Here is a 12,126-nt window from a genome sequence, read left to right on the forward strand (position 1 = left end):
CCTGTTATTGAGCTACAAAGCCAAGTATTCAGAAATGCTACCAGCTGTGGCTACTTGGGAAATTACCTCTCCACTGCTGCTGACATTCACTGTGAGATACAGCATCATCTGAAATGTGCGGCAGCAGCTTTTGGATGTCTAAGAGGACGAGTCTTTCAGAACTGGGACTTGAAGAATGAAACCAAAATCCTTGTGAACAAGGCAGTTGTCTTGTCCACTGTTCTGTATGGATCAGAAACCTGGGTCACCTACAGGAGGCACCGTAACCATCTGGAAGGCTTCCACCAACACTGTCTTCGCAACATTATGAAGATTTGCTGGGAAGACTACAGAACCAGTGTCAGTGTCCCTGATGAAGCCAAGTCCACCAGCATTGAAACAATCATCAACAAAAATCATCTTCGCTGGGCAGGCCATGTGCTCTAAATGGATGACAGTAGACTTCCAAAACAGGTCTTCTACGGTCAGCTAAAGGAAGGAAAACAATCAAGAGGAGGACAGAAGAAGTGCTACAAAGACATCCTTAAAGCAACATTCAAGAGCAGCACCATCAATGTTAACAGATGGGAAACACTCGCCCAAGAAAGAAATACTTGGAGATCCCTCGTTAATCAAGGAGTGGAATACTTTGAACAACACAGGAGGAAACAAGCGGAAGAAAAGAGAGCAAAAAGGAAAAAAGTCCCCTCTCCCCACAGGTTTAAGGGTGTCCTTACTGCATCAAGATATGTGCAGCCAGGATTGGACTTATCAGCCATATCCGAACACATCAACAAAGCCAATGATGATGGAAGACAATCATCCTCGATCACGAGGAATAGCCAAGAGAGAGATAATGCACTATAAAAATATAATATAATAATGAGCATATAATTAGCTCTGTAGTTAGTTGTATATATTACATCATATTACTGTATATTATGTTCTATCATATTAATGTATATTATATTATATTCAGAATGGTTGGTTTTAATATGTAGAATTTTTCAATAACAAAGCATTGAGGCTGATGGCACCGCTACCTGTCTATGAAGCCCCAGTCGTGGGTTGTGCTTTTCTGCCATCTGTACATTACCAATCACGGCTGTTTTAAAACTTTCTGCTTAAATTAGCAACTCCTGTGACGTTTCCAGCTAACAAATCAAGCACTGTAATAAGCTGCAGGAATATTCCTGTGGCCCGAGAATGCTGGGAGCACTCCAGAGATGCTTTTAAAGGTTTGGCAGACAAACACGGTTAGCAGCGAGTTCGATTAGAGCAAATGTTTACTGGGCTTTCCAACTAATACACTGCTTGTGGGGGGGGGGGGGCAGGGTGTTGCCTACATTGTGGTTACCAACTGTCCCCACAAGAATTGTAAAACCTGAAATGTCTGACAATGTGGGGAGAAACCAGCGGTGCCCACAAAGAGTTTATAGTCATTGTGATTATTACAAGCCAAGTATAGAAAAAATAATAACAATTATTTCCAATGAAAACAGAATGCAACATATAACATGTGATGACAGTGGCAAATAACCCACACAAATGGCACAATTAACAACAAATACAATTAGGGCTCCAGACTAAATGGTCACATGTTGTCATAAGTAGCACTGGTGCGACTTCAAAACTGAGTAAATGCTACTATTTCTGTTGCATATGGGAAACGGCAAAAGACAAACACTCCAACAAAGTGTGATGAAACAGCACTGCCCAATGAAATCATGCTGCGCGCTCAATGGATAGTTCATTTATATTGTTTTGCAAAACGGTTTCAACTGTGCAACGATGACAAACCAGCTTCTGAAAGTCCATGTACCCTGAAATCAACCCCATACTTCCAAACCACATTTGCACGGAAACCAGGAAGTTATCGCATTACTACATACAAATAGGTGTTAATCTTTACTTGAGTGAAAGTATTGCTATTGAAGAAATAATTAACTTGAGTACATGACTCAAGTAAAAGTAAATAAGTTGTTTGCTGCAAAACTACTCAAGTGATTACGAGTTACTTTTATGAAAGTTTTATTAGGATATATAAATCACAACTACAAAGCAGAGTCAAGATTTTAAAGCATGCTTTACTGTCAAATATGCATTTCACTAGCCATATCACTATTATTATTGGTTTATGTCATTTGTGCTTATTTACTGCTCTCATCTGTTAGTCTAGAGCCCTGACAATGATTTAAAAACACAATGTACAGTTAAATAAATAAGAACAGCACAGAAAATGTAGAACAAGATCTGTGTCTACAATGCACTTCTGTGTGTAAGTGTGTTCGTTCTGCCTCAAAGAGTTTCACAGAGAAACACACTTCTTACACTTAAAACTAACCAAACAACTACACACACACACGCACACTTGTAGGCTGTTTAAGGATGACTCTGCCTGAGGTTTTTGGGCATCAGATGCAGGAAAACAGAGCGATTTAATGTGGAGTGAAACAGCTGAGAGACTGAGAGAGAGAGAGAGAGAGCAGCTTCAGTTTAATCAAACATTGCTACTGTGATTATCTACTAATTATTATTGAGCAATAATATGATTTATACTAACACAAACTCAAAAGCATCCAGTTTACCACGAGACGTTAGTAAACACATCAGGAAAAGGTTCATGTCAATTTTGGTAATAATTTCATGACACTTCCATTACACTGTAGAAAAATCATTTTCTTACTCCATATTCTTGTCTTGAGTTCCAGTTTAAATATCAAAACATCCTTAAAACAAGATGCATTTACATAAAATATTTATCTTGAATAGAGTTTACTTGTCTTACCCCAATGGCTAATTGTTTTTTGGTTTGTTTGTTTTGAGCAATTTATAGATAGCAAAGATATTGATATTCTCTGAGAACTCTTATTACCTTACTTCTATACATCTTATTTAGCTTCTCAATTAAACGTATCTTGTTTCAAGCATGTTTACATATTTTGACTGAAAAACAAGGAACATAGTGGTTTGTTTTTGCAGTGTTACGAATCAAAAGCCGACAGAAACCTAAAATGCAAGACAAACTGTAGGACTCTTGATGGTTTCAAGGTGAGAACTTGTGAAATAATCTCACTTCTTCAGGTGGTTTAGCTGTCTAGAGAAAGTCCGTCTGTAAAGCGAGATACGCGTCTATTCTCCTGAAAAGAAAGCTGGACATTTACACACAATTCTCTGAGAGTGACATTGACGTATCACCTTAAACACTCGTATTGATCCAAAGCACAAACTCCAGAAGTAGCGCTCACTACAGCACAGGCATGTTGAGATTAGTCAATGTGGAGAGTCTTTAAGTCTTTCTGGCCGAGTATTAAAGGAAAAGTGCACCCAAAATGAAAGTTCTGCCATTATTTACTCACACTAATGTCATTCCAAACTCATATGCTGTTATTTTATCCATAAAATTCGTATAGACCAGGGGCTGTGATGAAAGTAGTTCAGAACTGTGCACTATATTTAAAGACTTCTGAAGTCATACGATAGATTTGTGTGAGGAACAGACCCAAATTGAAGTTATTGTAAAACAACATTGGTTCATCTGTGTAACCAAACACAATGTGCCATTTTATAATTCAGGACATGAGCTAGACAGCTGCTTCTGGAATTGCGTACTGTCAGAGTATGTCCTGCATTTGATGAAGAACGCACTTCTCGGCCATTAATAAAGTGCGTTCGTTAGGTATGCAGACAAGTAGTATAATAAATGTTCTGAATATATGACATAACAACAACAACCGAGAAAATAATTTATTCTGATTTGTTAAACAAGGTAAATTTAGGCACAAGAAACGACATTCTTGGTATATATTGTATATGTCACTATCATTTAAAGGAGCCATCCGGCCCACTTATTCCTTCATATAGACAGTTTTCAAGTCGCTACTGTAAACTCTTCTCGAGTTAAAACCTGTTATACGGTTGTCAATCCCAAACACTGAGGGGTGAAGAATTAATAGTTTGTTGAAAGCGCTGTTTTTTTTTTTTTGTTTTTTGTTTTTTTTTGTTGCAAGGTTTAGTACTCGTTTCACTAAAATAATTATGCAAATCAGGCAATGGCGTAATTTGCACGTGTAATTTTTCAGTCGGTTCTGAATACTTGGTTGTGACACATGTGTAATGAGCATCATTTACATGGAAAGTAGTCTTGTTAGCACTGTAAGGAGTATCACTGACCAGCGCTGATTGCTCCTGGTTAAACTGGTTTGCAGGTGGTTACTGAATAAATACTGCATTCAACAGTGTCACTGAATTTGCTGACTGTGTTTTGCATCCAATTCAAGTTATTGAGGCTCATAAACACTTTTCCTTTGCTCAAAACTGGAATTAAAGAACACTTTACAAGCTTCAGAAAGAAAGAAAGAAAGCAGGATGGATGAATGGACAGACAGATGGGGTCTAGAGGGAGCGAAACAGCCTCTATCAGCTTTTTCTCTGTCTCTGAGTTCCAGTTTTGCCCGGTGCGAAGGGGTTGGAATGCTGCGGAAACTCTGACACCTGAAATCTGCCCATCGGTAGAGGCCATTTATCACTTTAATGAGAGCTGTCACGTTGGTGAAAGAAAGAGCCGCCCGGCCGCGAGGACTTTCAGGGGAGCGTTTCGCGTGTTTTTCTCTGAGTCTGGCCTGCTATCTGAGCACAATGAGCGTCTAATGGGGTTTATGTAAAAAGCGTTTAACGTGCAGGGTTGGAGGTGCCCAAAACCGTTTCACTTTGATGACAATAATTCCGGCTTCCACACGCTTTTGATAAGAAACGGCAATATTACGCATTTGAACTTGCTGACTTGAATTTTCCATAACCTGTCGTTTGTATTCATGAGCTTAAGTTGAGAAGGGAGAAAATACATAAATGGTTTTACACAGTAAGTTCTTTAAGAGAAGTTTGGATTACTACCTTTCAGATAAACGCTACTGTGGATGGTAGCCGGGCCGCTCCGTATGGAGTCTTTAAGTGAAAACGATCCTTTACGTAGCAGAAAATAAAGCGCAACAGTGAGCACCACATTTTTAAGCAGAAAAATTCATCATTAAAGAGTTGTAAAATTTCACAAATCTGACAAAAAGACAGATACAAGACTGTGTATTTATGAGGGAATGAATGAACTAAAATCACATGAAGCATTAATTAAAAATAATGGTACAATATATAACTATATTATATAATATATATTATATATAAAGTTTAAAAACAATATATTTCATGTTTATTGCAAAATATTCAAATATTGCAGTATTTACAGATATACAACTATATAAGTAGTTTGAGAATGTAGGAAGAGTGTACGTTATTTGTCATTGTGTTTTTGTTCACAGTGTCTCACGTTCACGTGCTGAAAACAATGCAAGTTCTCATGTGAACAAGCTTCAATCATGAATGCGCATAAGGCATCAAAGTTTTTACCAAAATTTATTGTATGCCTTCTGTCGACTTGTAAAGTGATGCATGAAGTCACATTAACTACTTTTATGATACTTTTGGGTCTTTTTTAAGCTTTAAAATTGAGGCACCATCAACTGCCATTGTACTGAACAGATGAATATTCATTAAAACATTTCGGCAAAGAAACAAAGTCGTTCTGTTTTATGGTTTTCATTTTTGGGTGAACTGTTTTTTTTATTGGAAGTTGGCGGTTGCTGCTGAGCTCTCTAGGCGTGATTCACATTTCCAGTGCAACAGCAACTTCTTCGATTGGTGGATCCCTCTTCAAGATTGTGGGTAGTGTAGTTCTTTATCATGAATTTGACATTTAAAAAAAACAAAAAGCAGAGTGGTGAAAAAATACATTAGTTTAATTACTTACAGTGTAATACAACAACTTATAACATTTGAACAATAGGTGGCGCTGTCACCAAATTGATATGGTATTGTCAGGGCTTGGTCACAATGCCACATACAAAGTTTCATGTCGATATCAAAATCAATATTCAGTGTCAAGTTCATCTTGCCATATACAGGTAATTTGTTTATGCATTACACGAGAACGCTTAGGTCTATCAAAAATCTTTTCATAACTTTTTGTCATGAGTGTTCCTGGATGATACATGGTAAATTTTGTGCAAACTGGATGTACTACCTAGGAGGAGGTTAGGTCTATGCTTTCCATAAAATTCAAAATGGTGGACAGGAAGTATGGCGTCCATGGCAAAATTCATATCATTTGACTCCTTATGCCCCAAGGAATGTAAAGTGACCAGTCTCATGATTTTAGGCCAAACTATTCAGAAGCTATCAATTCTTTATATTTCTTGACCATTAGGTGTTGCTGTGCCAAAACTGTGCAGATATCTTCACGTCATGTTTGTGATGACATATACCAAATTTCATGTTAACACGCTAAAGCAAAGTGAAGCTAAAGCCTCGCGTCCATTTTGACGTGATCACCATCAAACTCGTTGCTGCGGTATACGAGAATGGTTTGGTCTATCACCATGAATCTCATACGTTTTTGTCATGAATGCCTCTATATGATACTCGCAAAATTTTGAGCGAATCAGAAAAACAGTCTAGGAGGAGTTTGAAAAAGTAGGTTTAAGGATGGAAAATCTAATCATGGAATCTTACAGTTCAAAAGCCAAATGTAAGATCAAATTTGAATTGTTGGTGGCACTAGAGGGTTTTGAGATAAAGACCCCAACTGTTTGTGGGGCTAGACATACCCACCCTTATCAGTGTGCCAAATTTCAGCATTTTCCTACATATGGTTCTATGGGCTGCCATAGACTTCACGAGCATATGCAGAATAATAAGGAAACTAACAGAAACAACAGGTGCTTCAGTTAAAAAGTTAAAATCACACTGGATTGTAGCTTCAATTGTAGCATATATTATCACTACCTCAGAGCTCACGCAAGGTCTATCTTCAAAGGTTTGAACGTTATCGTTAAAAACCAGTTTCTCTATGAAAAAATGAACGCAATTATTAATCCGGGAACCCGACTGTTGCTCTTTAATGCAAGATGCTGATCTTCAGAAGAGACAGACTGGTGAGCTCAGGAGAGGACGGTATAATTACACTGCTCTCATTAATCGAAGATGCCTCTGAAAATTCGCACAGTAGCAGTTTAGACTAAACAAATTAACAATATGTTTATTTTTAAATACCATGATTTCAAAGAACCCAAATTAAACCACAAACAAACTACTAAAATCACACAGACCTGTACAGTGTGTGTTGTGCCAGTGGCCTTTACTCATGTCAAACTGAGTGTGTGTTTGTATGTGACTGACTGTAACTGTTGTGACAGCACGCGTCTGTCTGTGTCAACTCAATGTGTATGAAGTACTGCGTGATTTACTGCATGTCAGCGACAGCCACTCAACACACCAATATCACGCACATATCCAGAGTGAGCGCATTTCACCCACTGTGGGCGTTATCTAAAGTCACATGCCAGCAGACGAGCAGCAGTAAGTAGCACATTCTATGAAAACAGTGCACTTTTGTGTCCCATGACTGTTGTAATATATTTAAAAAAACTCATATCTAACATAGATTTAACCATTATAAACATACCAATAGCCGTGTTTCCACCATCAGGCCAAATGAGGGCGTGCTAGTGCGTGCCAGGGCCAGTTACGTTCCCACTGTCACTTCCGGAGCTTCATCGTGCCTCCTCTGGGCTTTCTTGCGGCCAACGGCCTTTGGCCCGGCAATTACCCTTGGGCCAAATGAGGCCAACCGGGGATTGAGACGGGTTCAATGTCAAATGCAGAGTTTCGCCGGACTTCCCAGGTTGTGTATCCAGCGCACAATGGTACAGGTTCGGAAATTTTTTTTAATAAATGCGGGCACAGTATAAATCTGTTAAAATGCCCAATGGACAAAGCAGTACCCAAAGAAATTATTTTCCATGGTTTGGTGAACTTTCATAGACGGTGTGCTGGGACATCGTCCCACTGTTAGTAGAAGACCACTCGGGACACCATGGCAGTTACAGTCGGTGAGTTGTCAACGCTAATTTATCTTGCTGTTTACATTTGATATAAACTCGATATTCTAGATATACTTGATAACATGATACCTCAGCTTGAGCTTCCCTCTTGCTTGTGAAATGGGCAGGGTGTATGACGTTGGCACCACAGCAGCGTAATAAGGGTGTTTTATTTTTTTTTTGGGCAACGCTGCGGAGTTTTTGGCCAGATGGTAACGCAGATCGATTTTGGTCTCACGGCTCCAGGTCCAAGGCTACTGGCCCTGGCTGGCCAGTTGATAACCTATGCTCGCATTGGCCCGATAGTGGAAAAGCAGTTATTATCTGTATTCCCTCTAAAAATTGTGAATTTGGTCTGACATCCAACCTCAGAGTTCTTGACATTCTTGACCATAGCCAATAAGTACAATCATGCAACAATGTCACAAATGTGAAAAATCTGTTGTTTAATAGTACATTTTAATTAAATAATAATAAAAAATGTTTAATTTATTTGTGATTTTAAACCCTGTTACCAAAGTAAAAGCAAAAAAAATAAAAATAAATAAAAATAAAAAGTCAAACTTTATATATAAATTTAATACTTCAGGCATTCATTAATGTAAAGTGTCGGGTATACTCTTATCATTCATGAACTGCAGCAAGTATCACAGCTTAGACCACTTAGAAGCCTATATAAGAGCTCTCATGAGATGGGTCATATAAGACTAATGTTTCTATAACCTACGGGTCTCTTTCATGCCCAGAAAAGCAGTTTGAAGGGTGTTACTGGGTTATAGATTGTGCATTTTCCACATGCCCTACTGTCTGTCTCTAGTAATAAACATAACAGCACTCATACAGTTCAGCTTGTTAGGGCACTGTCACACTAGAACTTTTTGCACATACCTCATTTCATTTGACATCAGAATTCAGTTTGATTGGTTGGTGTGAAAGTGGTTTTTCATCTATAGTCAGTGCCTTGTTAAAATCCAATAAAATTGCTTTACGATATATATGCTGTCTTAACTATGTAAATATGACAATTAATGTATTTTAATTAGGTCACATAAAGATATAAAACTGAAGCTATGAATTGTAAAGTTTAATATTTCTAGTGCTGCTTCATCAGTTAGCTCGCAAGCTAACCAGTTAGCTTATTAGCTTAACATGATGTTTGCCAATTAGGCAGCTATTTTAGAATCCTGCTAGCTGATGAGCCCTTAGCTTAGCATAACGCTTGCCAATAAGCCCGCTAGCTTAGTATACCCCTCGCCAGTTACCACTCACTCAAAGTCAGACATCTAACATTCATAGATCGAACAACCCCGACCTCAGCAAGAAGCATCATTTGACATCATTTCCAAGCTGGCGGTGACCAACAAGCATAACTCGGAGCTGGGTTTTGTGAAATGTAGAAACAAACTTTCAAGTATTGTCACAGCACAAAATGTATAAATATGCAAGAAACAAGTAATCTACAAGATGATATTAAAAGTAATTATTTGTGTATAATCAATGTCTACATCTTCACCTATTTTTGCTCCAACTACATAGCCAGCTAGCTATTATTTGGAAAACGGTGCATGCCATTACGTATGAATGACTGGAACGCATTGAGATCGGAAGTGGGGAATTTTTAAATAGGGTATCCAACTTCTGACCTCATCTGAAGCTCGGCATTAGCCTCCAACTTAGTATACCGCTGGCCAATTAGCATGATACCTAAGCATAGCACTTGCTGATTAGTCTACTAGCTTAGCATACAGCTTGCCAATAAGCATGCTAGCTTAACATGATGCTAGCCAATTAGCTTAGCCTGTCACTCGCCGATTACATGCTAGCTTAACATACTGTTCACCAATTAGCATGCTAGCTTAGCATACCACTTGCCAGTCAGCCTGATAGCTTAGCATACCACTCAATGATTAGCCTAGTAGCTTAGCCTGCTGCTCACCTATCAGCCTGCATACAGCAAGGCAATTAGCCTGCTAGCCTAGCACATATCCTAAAAGGATAAACAGATATAAAAATATGCATTCTCATTTCCATTACTTGTGTCTTAGTTCCTCCCACTTATGATGTGAGGTTGAGAAGGATGGAGGAATTAAAGTATTTGTTAAATGGATTATCCTTTGCTTACTCAAGCGTTACTTAAAATAGCCTTCTTTAAGCAGCTGCATTACCTCACGGCACTTAAAGGGATAGTTCATCCAAAAATGAAAATTCTCTCATTATTCACTTACCCTGATGTCATCCCAGATGTGTATGACTGTCTTTCTTCAGCAGAACACAAATGAAGATTTTTAGAAGTTAGAGCTCTGTCAGGTCCTAGTAATGGAAGTACACGGATGCCAGCACTTTGATGGTCCAAAAGTCACATTTAGGCAGCAATATAGTAATCCACACGACTCCAGTCAATCAGTAAATATCTTCTGAAGCAAATTGATATGTTTGTGTAAACAATAAATTGATAATTAAAACATTATTAACTTTTAAAAAATGCTTCCTGCCAGCTGCTGATGTAAAGCGTGACATAATCGCATCGGCGAGTTCGGTCAAACTATGTGACATTTATGGTTTATTTAAACCGCAAAGGTAAAATGTGAATTAAAACCATAGTGCCACATGAATAGAGCTGATCAGCCATGATGTCAATTTTTAGATGAATCCGTAAGGCTAATTTGCCATGGGTTCCCTCTGGAATGTTCTATGGGTTTTTTATAAAAGGGTTTTTAACTTAAAATAAGTTCTGTGGTAAACATTGAAGCTACATGTACGGATTGTCCTACAAAATAAAAATACACAGACCATTCCTCAAATGTGAATTTTGAATCTGCCATGTTTTTAAAAAGTGTATGTCGCTAACAAATTGCTAATTAAGCACTGCCAAAACTGTCATTGTAAAAAACTCACAGGAAAATCCAAAGAGAACCCAGACTCGAAAATGCTATTTCTCTTCTGGGTTTCTGGACTTTAACCTGAACAGTCCTATTAAAACTGTGTGAAGGAGGGTAGCATTCTGAGGCAGACAGAATCTTGCAACACTACAACTATCACAACACTTTTGTATAAAACTGCCTTTTTCTATAAATTCCGAGAGTGTGTTTGTGGCGTGCTGTCCGTCTGTCCCTCACAGACACTATTAGTGTAATCTAAAGGCTGTTATCTAGGGGCTGGACTGCCACATTACAGCACAGAAACATGGAGCAGGGTTTATTTCATCTGTTTGACAAGATCGCATGAGATACTACCCTACCCTCCCTCAGTGTGTGTGTCATAGTTTGCCTGACCCTTTCTCTGAGAGTCAAAGCCTTTATCTGGCATATCTACAGGCCAGTGTGTGCGTGTGTGCTGCTTCAGATATTTTGTTCATATTCCCATTAGCTGCTCAGAGGAACTGGTGGTTTAAACGAGGGTCAAACATTCTGACTTGTGTACAGAATCAGGCAGGGAACATCAGACCAACTGCAAGAGATCACTACCTAGGATCTGTCAGTGCAACATTGAAAACTGGAAAAGTACAGTTCAAGATAAACTTTGAATTTTGTCTTGCCTGGGAGTTCACAACAGTTTGGAGGTTGAGCCAAGGATAGACTTGAGGGCTGTAGCTCATCTCTTATGTTTTGTTTCCAGATCGTAGCCAACTATCAGCCTGTCAGAACTTTCCAAGTGTCTGCACATGTGAGACATGTTACGGCTAGTCGTAGACACTACAACAGATTTCAAACTGCTTTAAACTCTCTCCATTGCTAGCATATTGCTGGTCAGTTGCTAAGTTTTGCTGGCTTGGTGGCTAGGGCGTAGCTATGTGGTTGCTGGGAGATTGCTAAGCAGTTGTTTGGGTGTTCTGGCTGGTTGCTAGGTTGTTGGTAGGCACATACTAGGTAGCTTTGGTTGGTTGCTAGGGCACTGCAATGCAGTTACTAGGGTGTTCTGGCTGGTTGTTAGGCATTGCTAGTCAGTTGCTAGCGTGTTCTGATTGATTGCTTGGGCATTGCTAGTTAGTTGCTAAGCTGTTCTGGCTGGTTGTTAGGGCATTGTGTTAGGTGACTGAAAGGGTGTTCTGGCTGGTGGCTAGGTCTTTGCTATGCGGATGATAGAGTGTTCAAGATGGTTGCTAGGGCATTGCTAATCAGTTGCTAAGCTTTTCTGGCTGGTAGTTATGACATTGGTTTGTGTTTGCTAGTGTGTTCTGGTTGGTTTTTACAGCATTGCTAGTCAGTTGCTAAGGTGT

The 12,126-nt window shown here is 38.9% G+C and overlaps 1 protein-coding gene across 12 annotated transcripts in view; it reads right to left on the reverse strand.

The window, feature by feature from the left end:
- Nucleotides 1-12,126, reverse strand: part of LOC127454472 (receptor-type tyrosine-protein phosphatase delta-like) — a 590,598-nt gene that overhangs the window by 368,303 nt on the left and 210,169 nt on the right. The window lies entirely within an intron of this gene.

Source organism: Myxocyprinus asiaticus, chromosome 2, assembly GCF_019703515.2.
Source record: "Myxocyprinus asiaticus isolate MX2 ecotype Aquarium Trade chromosome 2, UBuf_Myxa_2, whole genome shotgun sequence".
NCBI lineage: Eukaryota > Metazoa > Chordata > Actinopteri > Cypriniformes > Catostomidae > Myxocyprinus > Myxocyprinus asiaticus.